Source organism: Punica granatum, chromosome 4 (assembly GCF_007655135.1).
Source record: "Punica granatum isolate Tunisia-2019 chromosome 4, ASM765513v2, whole genome shotgun sequence".
NCBI classification, from domain to species: domain Eukaryota; kingdom Viridiplantae; phylum Streptophyta; class Magnoliopsida; order Myrtales; family Lythraceae; genus Punica; species Punica granatum.
In genome coordinates, this window is record NC_045130.1 from 17,560,027 (window position 1) to 17,580,468 (window position 20,442).

Sequence of the window (20,442 nt, forward strand, 5' to 3'; positions counted from 1 at the left end):
TCCACATTGTTCTTGCGGGCCTCGTCTCAGGAGGAGTGGAGCCAATGTATTGGCAAAGAGTAATTGCACCCCTTAAACTTTGAATTTTTTTATAATTTTACTCCAAAAGTATGTTTATTTATGAGTTTTTTTAATGTAAAATTAGTATTTTATCCTCATGAAAAAAATATTTATGTACTATTTATGTCAAGTAACATTTTTGTCTCTCTGCATGAAAATCCTGATTCCGCCCATGCCTAGTCTTGATTCCCAATTTTACATGGTACAAACTAACTAGTCTTTTCCATGCTTTTCTGATCCACTGGAAATAGGGCAAATGATCGTAATTGTGATGCAACATGTTTTTCTTTTTCTTTTTTTTTTTGGGGGTGGGGGTGAGGGTGGATTTGGGGGTGGTAGGTATTGGGGGGGGTGTTCATGTCGAATGCGATGTGGCCTATTACTATATATAGCGCTTGTGCGGAGCCACATAGCTTGCATTTTCGAGAGTCGGTCCTATTGACAGATCTTGGTGGCTGCTAAGTCAAATTTAGGCCGATTCCTTCTATAAATAATGCAGGAGTTCGAATGCGATGTGGCCTATTACTATATATAGCGCTTGTGCGGAGCCACATAGCTTGCATTTTCGAGAGTCGGTCCTATTGACAGATCTCGGTAGCTGCTAAGTCGAATTTAGGCCGATTCCTTCTATAAATAATGCAGGAGTTCGAGAAAATATTCATGGATGATTTCTCAATCTAAAACCAAGCCAATGCGTCCATATACATGATCTTTGTCCCCCCTTAGTATGATGTAACATATCAACGTGTTCGTACAAAAACCATCTTTTGAACTACAAGTATGTATACGCATAAACATATATATACATTCATTGAGAACTAAAGTAACTAATTAATTAAGAATTTTCCGTGATATAGGAAAAATAGAAATAAATTCTGCTGCATGTCACGAGAAGTGAGGGGTGACTTTCTTTTTTCTTTTTTTTTTGCTGAAAGTGAGCTGTGACTTGTGATATAGGAAAATCGAATCGTTATTCTTTTTTGGGAAATAATTGAGACACACGTCGTTTCCCATTTTCTCGAGAATTGGGAAAAAGTCGAATCCGACTTTAAAGCCGGCGGGTGTTTCATTTTCCATGGGTGGGAGTGGGACCCACTGTGTACGGCGGTGCATTACAGCTCATCCACTATGAGCCGTTGTGACCTCCGCCTAGGGAAGATCTTATGGTCCCTCCAGTCCCTGTGGGCCCCGGAGCACAATGCTGGCTTGGAATCTTCTCGACTGGGAGTGGCCCACATGATGAGGACCCAGGTTGCCGCTACCCTCCGCCGGGGGACACGTGTCAAGATCAAGTGGTCCAAGATCTAGACCTGACTAGAAGGAACTGGTACGGTGTGGGACTCCACAGCGAGCCCGGGAAGCACCGCCACGGGATTGGCCGGCTTCTGTCTTCGTTAACTCCCCTGCTCCTGTATCCAGTCTGCTAAAAAAATTTCCCCTTTTTTTTATAGCTTTTCGCTTTTTTCCAATAAATATAACAATAAAAATATATTTTCCTACTTTAAAACGGGGCATTCGCTGATGTGGCATCACGTAAAATTGGAAAATTTTAATTTTCCGCTTAAGGTGGACAGTAATAATAACAACCTTGCTATTTTTTGTTATGTAATATTCGAACTCTCGTATTTAATCGCGAACATATCAAATGAATTAAACCACCAGCGTAAGCATTGATCCTATCAACGTAGTATCACGAAAGGCTTAGTAAGTTCGCATAAGCCAATGTCGCCTGAGCTCAAGTGAAGAGCTCACTCCTAGTAAATGTATACATAGGGGATTCGAACACGTTATCAAGCCATATGAGAGTAAACTTGGAATCACTAGCCCATCGCCTTTGGTGGTAATTTGATTCTTCGCTTCATCTATGGATTTAATCAATAATATCATGTCGATGGCTTGATATGCACAAGACATTGCAAGAGCACGATTCTAATTAGTTCTATTAGTTAGTTGATGTTATGATAAATCAATATATATATATATATAAGTCGGAGCGTGCTTATGAAGAATTGTCACAACTCCACTTTTTCAAAGCTCTCAACTTGTGATTTATCGACTTTTGAAGTATTCGAATAATTTAATTCACGAATAAAAAGTATTTGTTCATTGCTCCACATAGAATTGATCTTTCAATTTCGATTAAATGAACTTTTATCATATTTTTTCAGTATGAATCCTGGTATCCTGAAATCTAATTTGGGACTAATCTAGTCGAGCCGGTTCGGCTCACTAAGAGGTAAAACTCTCCCTTTTTTTACATTCACAAGGACTTTTATCACATTTTATTCATATTATATTCTACGAATCTTGGACATTTTTTTGGGTAAAACTAATCTTGGACAGTAGTCTATATTATTTGTATAGAATAATATACAATTAAAGAAATTTTTGAAAACTAAAATATTTTCTAAATAGTTGAAAAGAATTTCTTGATATATGAGATATATTTTCATGTTCGATGCACTAAATATTATATAAATATTGCATTTTTGGGTGTCATTCATGATTAGTAGAGGATTATAAAGCCAAGTTCGCATCTACAAAGAATGAGAGATGAGGAAGATATCGACACTCAAAAAGTATGAGGAATATGAAGGTTCTCGAGCCGTAGGCCTGTACAATATTGGGTGAGACTAGAAAAGGGTGAGTTAGGGTTATTTATTCATCCATAAAATTAATTTGAGTACCATATTTTTTTGGGTAATTGAGTACCATATATTTTAAATAGATTATTTTTAAAAAATAAATCTTATTAGTTAAGTTTATAAGGTAAAATAATATATTATCATTTACTTTTAATTTTATTAATTTACAATTTTTGAAAATAAGATTTGACTTTATATTCTACCAAATTTCCCGTGCAACAATAGGTTATCGCCTAGTATTTGTCAATTACAGGATCACATAGGTCATGAGTGTCCTATGTATGAAAGAGTAAAATAAATAATTAATGAGGATGTGTTTTAATGGTGAAATGAATTGTCAATGGACATATTTACCTGTAATATTGAGATTGAAACCTATTGAAATCACATTGTGGTTAGAATTAAACTGACATCTGAACATAATTAAACTCAATAAAAAACTTGAAATACTTAATTGGGCAAATTACAAAAGAAAACTCAAATTTTGTAAAAAGTCTCAGTTTTGTCCTAAATTTTGTTTTGTAACAAAAAAAATCATAAGTTTTCTAAAATGTCTCAAAAATGACATCCGTTATAACTTCCGTCAATTTTTGCTGCTGATGGTGGGTCCCTTTAACAGTCCACGTAGGTCACACGTAGGCAAAAATTGACGGAAGTTATAACGGATGTCATTTTTGAGACATTTTCGAAAACTTATGGTTTTTTTATTACAAAACAAAATTTATGACAAAATTGAGACATTTTACAAAATTTTGGCTTTTTTTTTGTAATTTACCCTACTTAATTTCACAAAATAAAAGATAAAACTAGGCGGATAGCCAATACCACTGGCTTACAGCTTGCACATCCATTGCATTAGAACATGAACTTTCTTAAGAGAGCTGAATGTCACCCTTTTGGGTCCCGAGGTTCCAAGCCGTCCCAGTGGCTCAGATCTTCTGTTTTGCTTCTCCTGCCCGCCCGACCTCCAATTACACCTGAGGGTGTATCTGCAAAACAACCTTTGACTACATATCAATGCGTTTGACATCACATGGAGGTGCAGTCCGATACTCTTTTACTGCCCCTAGGTGATGGCTGCGACCGCTGACGACTGCAGTGGCAACCACAGCAAGATTGTAGGCGACCAACCCTGTGTGCCGAGCCATATAAGGTACGATGAGGCGGGGCTCGGTTTTATCCTAAGACAGGGCCTTGACAGCCATGAGGGCCCCAATTTGATGGGGCGCATGTAAACAGAACGCCACACACATAACATGATAAGAATATATATATATATATATATACATACATACATATATATATATATATATATATGTGCGCGCGTGTATAAGGTTTACAATATGGTACTAGTGCTCATGCCATAGTTTCCTCAATAATTCCGACAGTAGCGCGTACAATTATTGTTATTGTTTTCGACATGAATTATGATATTCGGAAGCTCAATTTGGCTCCAACTAATTCAGTCGAGTCGGCTAGGTTCACTAAAGAGTAAAACTCTCCAAATATGGATTTTTTATATTCACAATGACTCGTACTCAAGACCTTACTCGGCACGTACCATCATCATCATCATCATGATTATTATTTTGCTCGGTACGTACCATTATTTCTCAATAAGTGGCGATCCTCTACATTCACTGATGATGGCATATTATGATTCAATATCCTGGTTCTCTCTTACATGAAATTCTTATAGATAACTCTCATTCTTCTAATGTGGTCGAATAGTAAAAAAATAACCAGAAACTCAATCTTTTAAATCTATGTGGGGGTAGAATCGCGGCGATAACTTGCCAAAGTTCCATTATATATGGTAAGAAGGAAGAGATACTGGTCGGATATTGGTTCTATTTGAGAACAATATAAATCTCTCATGCGGATCGAGCTGGTGGTGCAACTGCCCTTCGAGACTTGGAAATCAAAGAACCCGAAGCAATTTGCCCAATAAAAGAACCAAAGTGCCTGAAGTAAAATGGCTGAAATTTTGTTTTTCTTTTCTTTTTTTCCTTAGTGCGGTTTGGTGGATTGCTAGTAATAAGATTCCTGGCTATGCACATTATCACCACTTAGAATCTGCTTTGCCGTGTTTCGTAAGTCCAATCAACATTATCGGTAATATCCATTTTCGATATCTAATTTTACAAGTAAAAAAAAAGAGATAAAATTCTCAACGTAACCATTCCCTATATTTCTTCTTCCACCAAATAACCCTTGTTTCCAGATCCCGGGATGAAGGAGCGGCCAAACTTAGGAAAAGTGGCGGCGGCCTCCATAGTCGCCGCCCTGAAGCTTTGTCGGAGCACAGGGGACTCCAATCGGACCCACTGTGCTTCAAATCGAGGCCCCTATTCTTTGGGCAAAGTCATCGAGCCCTCTGGGGCTTCAGACAAAGCTTCATGGACAGCAGTTATATATGTCGCCGCCACTTCTTCCCGAGTTCGGGTTGATATCAGGGAGTAGCATGGAGGAGAGGAGGATTAAGATAAGAAAAGTTACGTAATTTTTCATTTTCTTGAAAATTGCCACCTAAGTAGGAATCCACTTTCTCATCCCTTTGGTGGGAATGTGGGTTACCATTTTGGGTGAGAAAGTAGTGCACAAACCATGGGGATCTTGTGGGCTCAGAGAAAATAAATTCACATTCTTGAAAATTTTAAATAGATCTTCACGAGCCAAATGCATTCAGTGTACTCATCAAATTCCACGAACTAGCCATTGGACACGGTCAATCCACAAACACTAGTTTTGAGATTTATCATCTATTATTACTACATGTGAGAAGAAAGTTAATTTGTCTATTTTTTCTTCTTCCAATTATACTAAAAAAACAATATAATTAATTATTGGCTATTAAATTAAGAACATAATAGTAATTTTAATTCTTTTTGTAACTACCAACTTCCATCTTTCTATCTCTTCCCTCTCTTTCCCACGTTCCCTCTTTATTCTCGATTCCCTCACCATTTTCTATTAATTTTATTATTCTATATTATGATTACTAATTTTTTTTATCTGTATGGAATAATATATATGTGTGTAAAAAATTATGAAGAATAATTACAATTTATCTTAAAATACACTTTCGCAAAGATTTTAAAAGAACAACAAATATTATATCAGACAGCGCGTAATATGGACAAGAATCCATAAAGAATAATGTCGAGAACAAAACAAAAAAAAAGTTTGATAAAAAAGGGTTCGAACTTGAAATTTTGGTATGTGGTCTAGAAACTTTTCAATTATATTTTATATGATCCGGAAAAAATATGAAATGATGTCATCACAAAAAGTGGTTACACACTGCGCTCAAGTATTTTACTAAAAGTTTATGTAAAATTATCTCAAAATCCTTGAATTTACTAATATGTAAGTAAAAATTCTTGCAAAATATATATATAATTATAAAATAAGTAATTTACTAAAAATATTAATAAATTACTCCAACTAATTTATGAAAATATGTGCAACTTACTCTAAATACATGTTATTTACTTAAAAATTAAGTTACATCTTTACGATTTAAAGTATTTTATTTGCAAGTAAGATGCAATCACTTTTACTCGTGAAAAATTGGTTTATCTTTTATGTGTATGTTCTTCGTTAACTCTCTTCATATACATCTCTTATGGCGTTTATTTTATTCAATTATTAGGAAGCGACCCTTGTGATGCAGCGGGTCAAACAAAGATTTCATCAATCTTTTGGTTAATGATATTAGTTTACATAATAATTAATACATAGTACAATTGAAATAACGATAAAATTACTTATGCATAAAAATTATGATCTCTTCATTCATATTTTCTAAAAAATTGAATAAATTAATATGTCATGTATAAACAACTAATATTTCTTCCATTAAACTTCACTTGAATTCTTAGTATTTCTAATTAGAAAACTATGATCACAAGGTAATAGACCTTAAGTGGTCCTGGTAATTTTTTGAGTGACAATTTTTACTTGCAGTGCACGTGTTTGAAATTCATTAAATGCATATCATGGTCATCGTCAAGTCAATGCCCACGCGAGAATTAGTCTCACTCAATATATTGGCATAACCTTGTTGCACTAAAAAAAAGGACATTTCTATTGTCACAAACAATAAGCAGCTAATTAAGTTGATGATCAATTGAAATACGTTTTTTATGTTAAAATAAAAAAATATAATTGACGTGCATTAGCTAGTTAGGTGGTTCGACTGAATTCTCATATTCAAATATTGTAAATGAAAAAAAAAATCATCGATTATGATAGTCTTCCTTAGTGGGCTAACCCGATTAGAATCCAAATTGGGGAGACTTGGGTCCAGATTTGGAGTGAGTCTAAATTGGGGAAAAGATTAATTGATTAAAAAATATTAAAATTAGAAAAGAATTAAAAAGGTGGGATGGGAAAAATGAAATTTTAATTAATAAAAATACATTAAATTTTAAAAAGAAAAAATAAAGTGAAGTGGGTCCTGCGGATGAGGAAAGCCACCTGACTCGCCATATATGGTGACAATGGGACCCACAATCACTATTTAGTTAGTTTCATACAACTTTTACCTTCCTTTTAATTTGTTTCATGCCTCTTTCTTGCTGATTTTTCAACATTTTCCGTGGTTGTGATTCACAATAGTCTCGATCAATTAGACCCCTCTTTTTCAATATTTTTGGGTACATTTTTTTGTTTTTTTATCTGCTTTTATCTATTCGTTCGTATTGTTCTCTTCATGTGCTCGTCCTTAAATCTTTTTGCCATTTCATAATTTATGTGAAATATCTATGGCAAAAGCTATGTTTTACTAAAGAGTGAGCATATTATATAAAAAGTTTATAGTGCAATCGGTTGTATGGTGCAATTAGTTTTTTGATTGTTAGGTGTTTGTACAAAAAAAATAGTGATTGTATCATGAAATTTTTCTATTTTTTGTCACCCGAAAAAAAAATATTTTGCTATTATAATATGTTCTTTTCACTTTTAATTCGTTGCTTACCTTTTCTTTTCTTTTCTTTTCATTTTCAGTTCAGTTGAGTATGTGCTTGATTAGTAATGGTAGTAATTTTGAGTATGCGCTGGATTAATATGCTCTGACGTATTCCGATGCTTAAATAAAACAAGTCATTTTGCACTTTTCTTCTAATCCTCTTCCGGTTCCTTCTCTTCATTATACCATCTACATGCTTATTATGCGTGTCTATACGGCTCATAATATTACAAAGTGAATCTTACTCACTTGATCAATTTGTCCAGTCAGACAAAATTCATGCATGGAGCAGAAACCGTACCACTTCGTCATTTTCTGTTCATGTGCTTGTAAATAAAGATAAAAATCTATAGATATAGATGTGCCGACATCAACTGTTGTAGATATGCATCATAAATCTGAATTAGATTTGGAAGAATTTATGAAGAGAAGGCAACTCGTGGACGGCACTCGATCCCATCCTTTTCGTTTGACTGCGAATCTAACGGATCCCCGCGTGGATATATCATATCATTAATAACAGATATGGGGCGCCGCAACACTTCAATTGCCACCTTTGGCTTTGGTGATGTATAATTATATGTGCTAATAACCAAAAATAAAAAAAATAAAATACGCGCACAAAATTTTTATATTTTAACAATTTTAGCACCAACTTTTTTTTTAAATCTAAAAATATACAAACTTCGTGTTAGAACTGTAAAAAGTTTGTACTTTTTAAATTATTAACCCGATAATTATTGATTTTAGACATTTGGATGAGAAAATTACTTATAATACGCACACATATATCCGACGTAATTTAAGGATATATATTTATATTTATCTTATAGTAAACAATAAAAACGAGTCTATCAGGCCTCTAGACCGAGTATGGGCTTCTTCCATACTCCAGGCACTTTTCTTTCTTTAGGCTCTTCTCTCTTAAATTTTGTCAAATAAATTTAAATTGCATTGTAAAGACAAGAAAGTGGGATTGGATGCATTGGTCAAGCGCAACTCCTTTTTCCAATTCTCCACGTCGAATCTTCTTGGCAGTGCAATATTTTTTCTCCTATTTTTCACATACCTATAAATATATAAATAGCTGAGCTTGGCAATTAAAACAAGAAGCAACATCAGTTGGGGTGGTAAGAAGCGCTCTTTTCTTTCCCTGGATGCATGGTTTGAATTCCTTTAGTTACACCTTTTTTTATGCCATTTTCTCCCCTTTTTTTTCCTTCTTTCCTTCCCCTTTTTGGCGGGCTTTTATTTTTTTTCCTCTTCTTCTTTTTCTATTAAAATGGCCCCTTTTTTTCCTTACCTTTTCCTCTTGATAGCCTTTACTATAATTCATAACCAATAATAAAGATTGCCTAACCTAAATTGATTTTCCAATTCTAAAAATATTCAAAATTGTGATATTATTCACTTAATGATATCATCTAATTGTTAGTGATATGCCATAAAATCAGTTTATGTATTCGAATAATTCCTTTTGTGGCAATGAAATTTATTATATTATTCATATATTGTCTATATTTACTAGAATAAAGTCCTTAAGATATTTTAAATGCTTCATTCTTAAGAATATGAGTGACCGGGTAATTCTGTAAGAATGTCTTTAAACTGTTCACGATCGTATGAGACTTAACTGGACATTATATCTCCGGATAGATCATCATCTCTGTCTGTATCCATAATTAGTATATAGATATTAATGAAGATGGAGTAGTGAGTCTCATACTGTATGACAATCGTTGTCAGGACATACATGTGGATGCTTATGTGATAAGTGGTCGAACATGACACTTAGATAATATTCACATGGTAATTTACTAATGTCAGTGAATATTATCTAGACCTTATTAGTGTATATAGTCCTTAGACCTAAGATGAAATGTTATCTCATGTATGGATAATTAGAATTTGCTACAGCTAATGTATTTGTACTTACCATGAGTATTCGACATATGGTGGTCCTAGTTAGTTATTCTTGATGGTCGGTGTCCGATCAAGACGGGATTCACTAACCTCAGTAAATAGGAAAAATGTCTTATGGATATGAGTTTTACTCTAAATCGAGAAATCATCGGCCATGGTAGATAGACTTGAATAGAAAAGAGTTTTTGTTTAAATATTACATATTCAAGAATGAAACCCAAGGATCCATATGATTGGCTAGGGTTTGACATTTACCGTGACCTTGGCTAGATCGAGATCTTATAGTGAAGGGACTCAGTGCATGAGGTATACAGTCACGAGTTCATTAGAATGTTTTAATTATACATTCATTGTCATTTGGATTGTCATGATGCGTCACATGAACTTTGGGAGGCGAGAGCATTTTGAGAATTATGCTTTTGGTTACGGAAAGAGTTTCCAATAATGTCAAGCGAGTTGATAGTATAATCCTATTACCATTTAGTGATGAACCAAGTTAGTCACACACATTGAATGTGTTTAAGCCGAGAAAAGAATTAATTATAATTAAGGAAGTTAATTAGTAATTAATTATCAGATGGGGCTTGCAATGTGATTGCAGGGATACTAGCACATCCCAAGCCGAATCGAATGTCAAGGTAATTCCAATTGAGGAAATACGAGAGTTTTCTTATTTGGAAAGTTTCTAAAAATGGATTGTCTATAAGTGGAAACTTGTGTCAATGACAAAAATGATCTTTCTCTCTTACTTGGAGGGCAAGTCATTGGATGACTTAAAGTGCAAGAACTTATTTATTATTTATTAATTAATATAGATTAATTAATAATTGCAATTAGATCCTTACGGTAAATCTAAAAATCTATATAAAGATATGGTGTCTTGCGATTAACTCGAGGGTGTGCCGTTTGTTCTCAAGACTGGAAATTGAGAGAGAGAGAGAGAGAGAGAGAGAGAAGGAGGCTCGACCAAGTACCCCAGCTCAGCCGCACCTCTGCCTTCATCGATCAGAGGCCATCTCAGCCTTGGTTTGATGAACCGATGTTGTTTAAGACATTCTTGACGTGGTCTTCTCCTTCCGTAGTGATTCCGTTCGAGTTTGGTGACCTAGATCGGAGTGGACAGATCGAGAGGAAGCTATCCTTAGTGGTGACATGTTCGTGTGGATGAGCTAGAGACTAGACAATTAGACGATTCCATTGATCGATCGAAACAAACCAAATTCGACAAGAGTAAGTATCAAGGTAGTAACTTTACTTGTAGATTCATTATATCTCATTATTTATTCGTTAGAAGTTAATATTCCATGTCAAGATGTGATCTTGGGTTTTGAATCGAGCATGAGATAAAAATTTTATTTTTTACCGATTTTAAAGTTTTCGCTGCGTGTATGCTCCATTTTCAAACACTAATAAATTTAAAATATCTCCTAAATTTGGTGTATTTTAATTTTGGGGTTCCATATTTGATAATATATGATCCTAAATCGAATGAAATTATGTTTAATAAACAATAAAAAGTAATACAAAAGAATAAATATCCCTGCAGCGAAGCTCAGGTTTTTGACCTAGTAAAACAATTAAAACAGGTCCATCTCCCTCATAGGCGAGTGGACCTATTTTTTAGGGCAAATTACACAAAAAAAACCTAAATTTTGTAAAACGTCTCAGTTTTGTCCTAAATTTTGTTTTGTAACAAAACCAATCATAAGTTTTTTAAATTGTCTCAAAAATGACATCCATTATAAATTCCGTCAATTTTGCATACGTGGACTGTTAACTTCAGACATAAATTAATAAACAAATAAGATACATTAAATAAAAAATTCAAATTTTTAAAAAAGTCTCAATTTCATCATAAATTTGGTATGTAATGAAAAAAAATCATATGGTTTATCAGATAATGTGTAAACTTTGTGGGTCCCGTGAAGTCCACGTAGGCAAATAGACAGCAAACTTAACAGAATGGTAACGGGAGATCAAATCTGAGATAATTCTCAAAACATGTGATTTTTTTTGTTACAAAACAAAATTTAGGACAAAACTTAGACGTTCTACAAAACCTAGGTTTTTTTGTGTAATTTGCCCTATTTTTTATACTTTTTCTTTTTTTTCTTTTGGTATTTTCCATATTAAAATATTATTTTTATTTACATGTTCTATATTTTTTCGGGTTTGAATGAAAATCCAATGTATTTTAAGTAATCCAGTTGTGCTAGGCCTACTAAGTGGAAAAACTCTCCCAATTGTTGATTTTCTTCGCACGCAATATTCGAATTCGCCTTAACTTTTTGTTTTTTTAGTTTTATCTATTGAGATAGTATTATTTGTCTATTTGCATATTCTATTTCTTTCTAGGTTTTAAAGTATTATATTCGAAAGTCTAATGAATTCCAAGTAATCCAACTCGTGCTAGGCCTACTAAATAGCAAAACTCTCCCAATTGTTAATTTTCTCCGCAAACAAAACTCGAATTTGCCTCAAATTTTTTACTTTTATCTATTAAAATAGTATTATTTGTCTATTTACATTTTCTATTTCTTTTTGGATTTTGGAGCATGATATCCAAAAGTCAAATGAACTCCGACTAATCCAACAAGTTGGGTTGGCCCACCAAGTAGTAGAACTCTCACAATCGTGAAATTTCTCCATGAACAAAACACGAATTTCTCTTATAAGAAACAAGCGTTGAAAATCACTTAAACAAACTTATATTTGTTACACTTTCTAATTGTTCCTTTGCGATTTTAGATCCTTCCAAGAAAAAATTCATAAAACAACCTCAAAGTAGTATGTATATATGTATATTTATATATATATAAATTGGTCCATAATCCTTATTTTGTCAAATCTTAATAGAGTGAATGTGCATTTTTCATAATACGGTACGCATAAAAATAAGAATATGCCTTTCACATAACAAGAATCAATTATAATTAATTTATGACATAGATTGAGTAAATCTCTTTCATATTTTAATATAAATCAAAATAGATATATGATAATTGCTTCTCAAATCCATACGAACATCTAATTTTTTTAAATCAAGAACATATTAGACACATGATAAATCACATGCTCTAAATGATGGGAGTCTAAAATAAAGTATCAAAATATCAAATTTAATAAATATATTCAAGTGTATTCTTTTTAAGCAATAAACTAGAACGAGCATTTTAAAATACACTGATGAAGGAACGGAAAACCGAGGGAGATCAAAAGAGAAGGGACGAATAAATACAAGAGAAATCAAAATAACTTTTTCTTCTTCTTTTCTTGCATACTTATATTTCTATACAATTTTGGTGTACTCAAATGTTTTACAAGTTTTAATATGTACCATAGCTTTAGAAATAAACTATTTAGAAATATATATATATATATATATATGCTAATTATATCATATCTCTATCACTATATATCATGCTCTTACTTAAAATTCATTCAATTACTTGAAATGCATAAGCTTATCACATTAGGTCTTGGATATCGTAATATATTTTTAAAAATTGGACCAAACATGTCATTTTTATTTGCCAAACAATGACCCGCGACAACTAATGTGTGTATATGTATATATATATATTAAGATTCACCTTTTCTCCTTGGATTGATGAAAATTACTTGATACTCGTATACACAAAATCTTGGACATACATAATGAATATAATCCTAGAGTGGTCGAACCCCCTAACCTTGTCGTATATTTGATTTCTTGCATATAGAAGATACAAAAATTTATTTCCCCGAAAACCTCCTTAGATATGATCGATGAAAGCATGTGCTTGCTGCTATTTGGAAATTAAAATCAATTATTGATATAGACGAATTTTCAATAAGAAGATGCAAAACCCGTGAGAAAAGGGCAAAAAGGGATCCGACTGATGTTGAACCTAATTGCCAACTTTTGGTTGAGGTTAATGGGTTTTGCACGACTCTTCCCTTGTTGGGTTTCGAGAAACATAAACGAATGCACAGCAAAAAGATAAAAATAAAAAATAAAAGTAAACCCGTTTTCTCTACCCAAAAAGGAAAAAAAGTATTTTATTTATGGTTAAGGGAAAAAACAAAGTTACCCATTCAAATACGTCACCTAAAAATTATAAATTTGCCTTGGATGGTAAAACACTTTACTCCTCTCTTAAAGGTATTGAATTCAAATCTTATTAAGTGGTCACACCGTGAAAAGAAAATATTATAAATGCATGCACTAGATTTGGTGTGAATATGGCTTGTCTGAACTGATTCAAGAGGGATTAGATTAAGTTTTTTATCTAAAAAAACTCCAACTAATTTTTTTTGACAATTAAAAACTCCAACTATTAAAAAAAAGGTGAGTATATATTTCAACCGAAAAGGTGTACATACATATATTAGATAGATTATTATGAACCCATGTACATGTTATCAAGTTATTGGCCATCCCAGAATGACAAACTTTGCAAAGGAAAAAGGAGACCATGCTGAATATGACTATTTCGGATAGATAAGTGCTTTTGTATATATACTGTTAGCACATTCTTTCATCTTATTTTAATATCTTCTGTGCCTTACATTTATCTACATACAGATATAGTCTTAGACATATATATAATTTTTTGTTTCACACGAAAGACCAATGAGTATTGCAAAAGGTGTACATATATATATCTAACCTAGCATCAAGTTGATAAATGTCAACTCAGATTTTACATTGATGGTTAATTATATATATGAACGAGCTAGCATGCAAGAGCAAAGTTACTCCTTTCTCAATTATTGTACCTTTTAGACCCGCCTCGGCCCATCCCTGTATGACTCCACAGGAGGCGTGTCGATCCATCAACAACAACATACTACAAGTCACAATCGACAGCAGTCGAGGAAGTAAAAACTCGTACATATTCCCCATGGAGATATAATTATATTGCTAGAGTAACACCATGGTAAAGAGGCGATTATATCAAATTACTGTGCATTTGATTACTACTATGCTAGATTATGCTAGTTGCATTAATAGGGTCCCTAAAAAAAATATTATATCAATTTGGTCACCGATTACATTAATTTGGTCCATGATCACATCAATTTCATCCCTAGTTACAACAATTTAGTCCTTGAGCATATCAATTTCGTCCTTGAGCACATCAATTTCGTCATTGGGCACATCAATTTAGTCATCAAGCACATTAATTTCATCCTTGATCACATTAATTTAATCCCTCCGCTTGGTCACATTAATTCAATCCTTCCTTGGTGACATCATTTTGGTCCTTGTCAAGATTAATTCTTTACATCAAAAAGATCATTATGATCTTCTCCATATTTTTACTATTTTTGTTTTCGAGCCAACTTTGGAGCATTCGCACTCGTTGCTGGGACCTTCGATTGTCGTGTTCTTGATGGCTATAGAAAGCTTATACATAGTACTACTACTTAGGATCAATTTTGTTCTTAGGCACATCAATTTCGTCATTAGTTTAGTCCTTGGGCACATCAATTTCATTTTTAATCACATCAATTTAGTCCATCCGCTTGGTTACATCAATTCAATCCTTTCTTGGTCACATCATTTTGGTTATTATCAACATCAATTCTTTATATTAAAAAGGTCCATCTGGTCTTCTCCATCCTTTTTAGTACTCATGTCTCCGAGCCGACTTTGGAGCATTCGTTCTCATTGTTCGGACCTCCAATTCTCGTGTTCTTGGTGGTTATAGAAAGCTTATACATAGTACTACTACTTAGGATCAAGTTTGAGCCAAAAGCAAAGAAACAAGTTAGAAAAATGATGTTGAAATTTAATTTTCACCCGCAAGGCAGAAACTTTGGAGAGCAATATCTCTCAAACCGTGTAACGAAATTGCGAGCCTTCAAGTGTTGTAGCTTCTTTACGATATAAGAAATCTGTGTATATAAACTTTTTGGACGAATGTTGACTCTATAAGATTTTGTTTCCGTGTTTTAGAGAGAGAAAACTTTATGGGTTATTAATGACAAATTCTTATAGAGTCAATATTAGTCCAAAAATTTATATAGATAGATTCATCATTCGTAAGGAGGCTAGTGACTCGTAATTTCGTTGCATGGTTTTGAGAGATATCGCTCTCCAAAATTCCTGCGTTGTGAGTGAAAATCGAATTTCAACAGTATTTTTCTAACTTGTTTCTTTGCTTTTTTGCTCGAAATTTGATCATAAGTAGGAGTGCCATGTAAAAGCTTTCTATAACCATGAAGAACACGAGAATCAGAGATCTAGTAAAAAGGATGGAGAAGACCAGAGAGATCTTTTTTATGTAAATAATTGATAAAAACAAGGACCAAAATGATGTGATCAAGGAAAGACTGAATTGATGTGGCCAAGCGGAGGGACTAAATTGATGTGACCAAGGACAAAATTGATATGATCAATGACGAAATTGATGTGGTTAAGGATGAAATTGATATGCCCATGGAATAAATTGATGTGATTAGGGATGAAATTAATGTGACCAAAGACCAAATTGATGTGATCGGGAATCGAATTGATATAACAATTTTCTGAGGGACCCGAGTGATACAACTTGCATAAGTTATTGACGAAATTGATCGTTTACTCATGCTAGACCAGATATAGAATAAGTTTGATATGAAAAGGCACGAATATGCAATGACGTAACTCGATCTACAAATAACTGTGCATTCATGTGAATTTTATACGTGTAAAGATACAACCTATGATTCATCAAGATTAATCTTTGTAGTATATTCTCGATTTTTTTTTCGGTTACAATATTCCCGAATCTTTGACGACGAACTTTTTACACACAAAGGAGGGGCGGGAGAATAAAAAACCCACATAAAGCAAAGATCTTTAGCAAGAAGGACAAGCCTCGCCTGCCTACGTCGATGTGTATCCATCTAATCTCAGCCGGGCAAAGCTTCCTCGTCCGTGCTGACTTTGGTCACTTTTTGATCTCTTCAGTCACATGTTTGGAGCTTCCCATCCGATCTGCCCTTTGTCTGATCAGCCCCTTCATTTCTGTTAAGAGGAGTGAGTGTTACGGTCCTTTTACGAAACTAAGGAAAATCGTGTGTATGGGTTCATTCTTTGAAAAATATGTGGGTATATACGTCAGAATTAAATTTTGCTGATGTTACTCTTTTTGTGGGGGTTAATGTTCAAATCAACTTCAACAATGGATTTGTACTCGGTCAGATCATCAGCGCAAAGCATTATGGGGGATGAATTGACAGGGATAACATCATACCACCGCACCCACAAAATCAAACCAACTTAAATGGAATATATATATCATCAATTTTGTGGTGGAATCAGAGGGCCCACGGAAACCCGTGGCCCAATATATTGCGTAAAATTGACGTAAAAGATTTATTCAGCACTTGGTTCTATTGACATACTAGAAAGAACATGCAGATAGACACAAAGATGCGGCCGATAATTGTTACTATCGGAGTAGTGTCACTGATTCCGATCGCAAGGTTCTCGTCTTGAGTACTATACCGTCCGAGTTGGGATTGATACCTTGGAAGCTTCTACACGGTTCTCGTAAATCCGGAATCGTGTTCTCGAGGGACTGGGTTAAAGAGAAAAAAAGAAGAAGAAGAAGATAAGAGCCATTCTTGATAAGGTCCATATTTTTATTCATTCCTCTTTTCGGAACGTAGAATGGGATTCCAGCAGGAGCAGAGAAATGCAATTCTTCGAAGCCCACTCAGTAGCTCAAGCAAACAGGATGAGTTTTCGCCGACTTGCGGCTCAAGATCTCTGTTTGGGCCTCTTACAAACTTTGGGCTGCAAGGAGGTGGCCCAAGAGGCTCTTGAAATTTTGAGCATATAGAGAGAGAGTAGAGGTGACCCTTTTGTACTCTTGAATTTTTTTTTAATTTAATTTTAATATTTATTTCATTACTTTAAATTTTCATTTGATTTGAATATTTATTTTAATACATTATATATTTTCATTTAATATTTAACTAATAAAAGAAGAAATTCCGTCCGTATTCGTATATCGTTTTATTAAGTGATTTAATATTTAAGTATACATATATTATTTATTTCATAAAAAATAATAAAATAGTCGGTCTTATTACCTTTTCTTTATATGCTCAATCCTCCTCTTTACTTTTTTCTTCAAAAATAAAAAAGGAATAATAGTGCCTAATAGATCTGAGATGGGACTGAAAATTAATGATTTTCTAGGTAATTTACAAGACAATATTGACAAGTATTTTCTAAAATTTTTTTGAATATTATAACAAAAAAAAACTCCATTGGTAAACTAGTGAGATAAAAAAAAATAGAGAATATAAAACACACATGTGAAGTGAAAAGATAGTGTTATACAAAACTTTTTTGCTTTTGCTTTATATTTAACAATTCAATTTAGTATGTTATATATCATATTTAGTTTGTAAGGGATAAAAAAAGAAAAAAGAAAGAAATTTTGCCAATATACTCATATTTTTTCAGCAGGCATAAATGAAAAAATAAATTATTTGATTCGTGAACAAGGAAAATGAGTGGACTTTTATTTTGTAAAAATTATTCCATTTCATCTTGATTAATTCATTGAGACAGTAATGAGAACTTCCTAAGGTGTATTATTTCCAATCTTGAGAGAATTTTTCTTTTTTTTACTTTAACATTATTTTTATCATTACTTTGATTATTGTCATTATTTCATAATATTTTGTAATAACTTAATACATTAGGTTGTGTCTTACACTCAACTTTTGTTGTCCATTAAGGCAACTCAATGGCCATTAGCACCTCTTAGGAATAAGCTTTTGATATTAAATTTTGCACAATTAATTGTATCAGACAATGTAATCTAAATTAATATACTAACATGCGAATATAGAAGTATGGGAAATGTAAGTTTATGGATGATAAGACCACCTGTGCATGCACGGGCACAATGCTAGTATAAAGAAAAGTTAACTAGAGAACAAATTTTCGATAGAGAGAAGCTAACAACGAAAAAAGAAAAACGAAATTAAATGTAGCTTCATCAAAGATAAAAGGTCCAAATGTCCAACTTCAACATGTAAATCCTAATGAACAGAGCCATTCCAACAAAGATAGTCAAGCAATTCCAAGTTATCCATCAACAGAAGAAGGCATCGCAATTGCCTATAAGTCCAGTAAGGTAATAACAATAAATGAACTCAACCGATATTCCATCGTCGACGTATTCCATGCATGCACTCTAATCCCCACCATATTAAGTTTGTACTAATATTGACGTCGACTTTATTTGGCGGTGCTTCGGGAGTATCAAATGTTGAATTTCTTGTTGAGCAAATCTTCAACCAAATTAAATGAAGTCACCTGATCGGTCTCCTCGGCTTATCGCTTTCTGGCGGAGGAAGGCTGGGAGGAACCGAACCTCCTATGGAAACTCATTTGGCATTGGAAGGGACCGCTACGAAGGAACTTTTTGTGGCTGGCGGCTCACGATAGGGGCTTGACGAATGTGCGAAGAGCAGCCTGCCACTTGTCCCCCTCGTGACTGTGCCCGAGATGTGGCTGTGAGGATGAGACAGTCACCCATTGTGCTACACGACTGTCTTGACATTCGGGAAGAACATCGTCCCCCAGGTGCACCTCCACTCCTTCTTCCCCCTTCCCTTTCGAGACTGGTTGGTCTTTAATCTTTCTAAGTCGAGCTGGTGGCCGGTGTCGGGATGTTGGGTGAGTGTGTTTGCAGTCGGTTGCTGGCTGCTATGGACTTGGTGCAATATTTGAGGAGAACTTCCATAGACCGGCTAATGAGTCGGGATGCCGGAGAGGATATGCAGAAGGTGTCCAGACCGGAGAGGATGAGGAAATGGATTAAGTGGCTTCCTCCTGATCATGGGTGAGTGAAGCTCAACACGTACAGAGCGTCTCGAGGGAATCCGGGGGTGTCTTGCTGCCGGGGCGTCATTCGTGATGCTAATGGTAAGTGGATATCGGGCTTTGTTCACAACCTTGGCTGGGCTTCCTCAGTCTCAGCCGAGCTATAGGCAATCCTATTAGGGCTTCAGCATGCTTGGGATCTTGGCGTGAGGAAACTAGTGCAGGAAATGGACTCTAAACCTTATTGTGAGAAGTGACCGGTGCAATGATGTGTTCATGTTGTTTGGGGCTAAACCTCAAAAGCGTTTACAATGGGTCAAGAATTTTCTTCAATATGATTGATAAGGGTTTGTGCTTGTTGAAGGGTGAAAGGAGCGTCATGGAGCGTTGGGAGCCATAGTATATGCTTGTTGCTTTATGGGATATGGTGGAGACACATTTTATAGTAATGCGTAAATGTTCACTAGACTGTTGGGATAATTGATACTTATTCGATATAAAGAAAAGGTAAATAAGACCGACTATTTTAAACTACCATTATTATTATTATTATTATTATTATATTATTATATGCCATTTTTTTATTTTAATTTATTATTTACTTTCTCCGTCAATTAATATTTTATTTATATTTAAAAACTAATTAACATAATATAATTTTCAAATAGTATTTGAACAGGATAATAAAATATAGTTAGTTTGTATCTAAGGGCGTTTAGGTACTTTTGATCATATCCCTAATCAATTCCATATGCTAATCATGCACGCCAAACCATGTAATAACATTTACTATTCAATTCCATTCAATGCTGTCAAACTAATTAAATCTCATTCCTTGCATCATTCTATTCTCTACTAATCCCATTCCTTATTAATTTTTATTTTTTTATGAATTCCAGTCCAAGCTACCAAACACGCCATAACTATACCGATCAATTTAGCTTGGAAACGAGGGTTGCCATAGAGAAAGGCGCCTCCCAGAGAGTGTCTTCGTCCTAGAATGAACTTGACTGCCTCCTTGC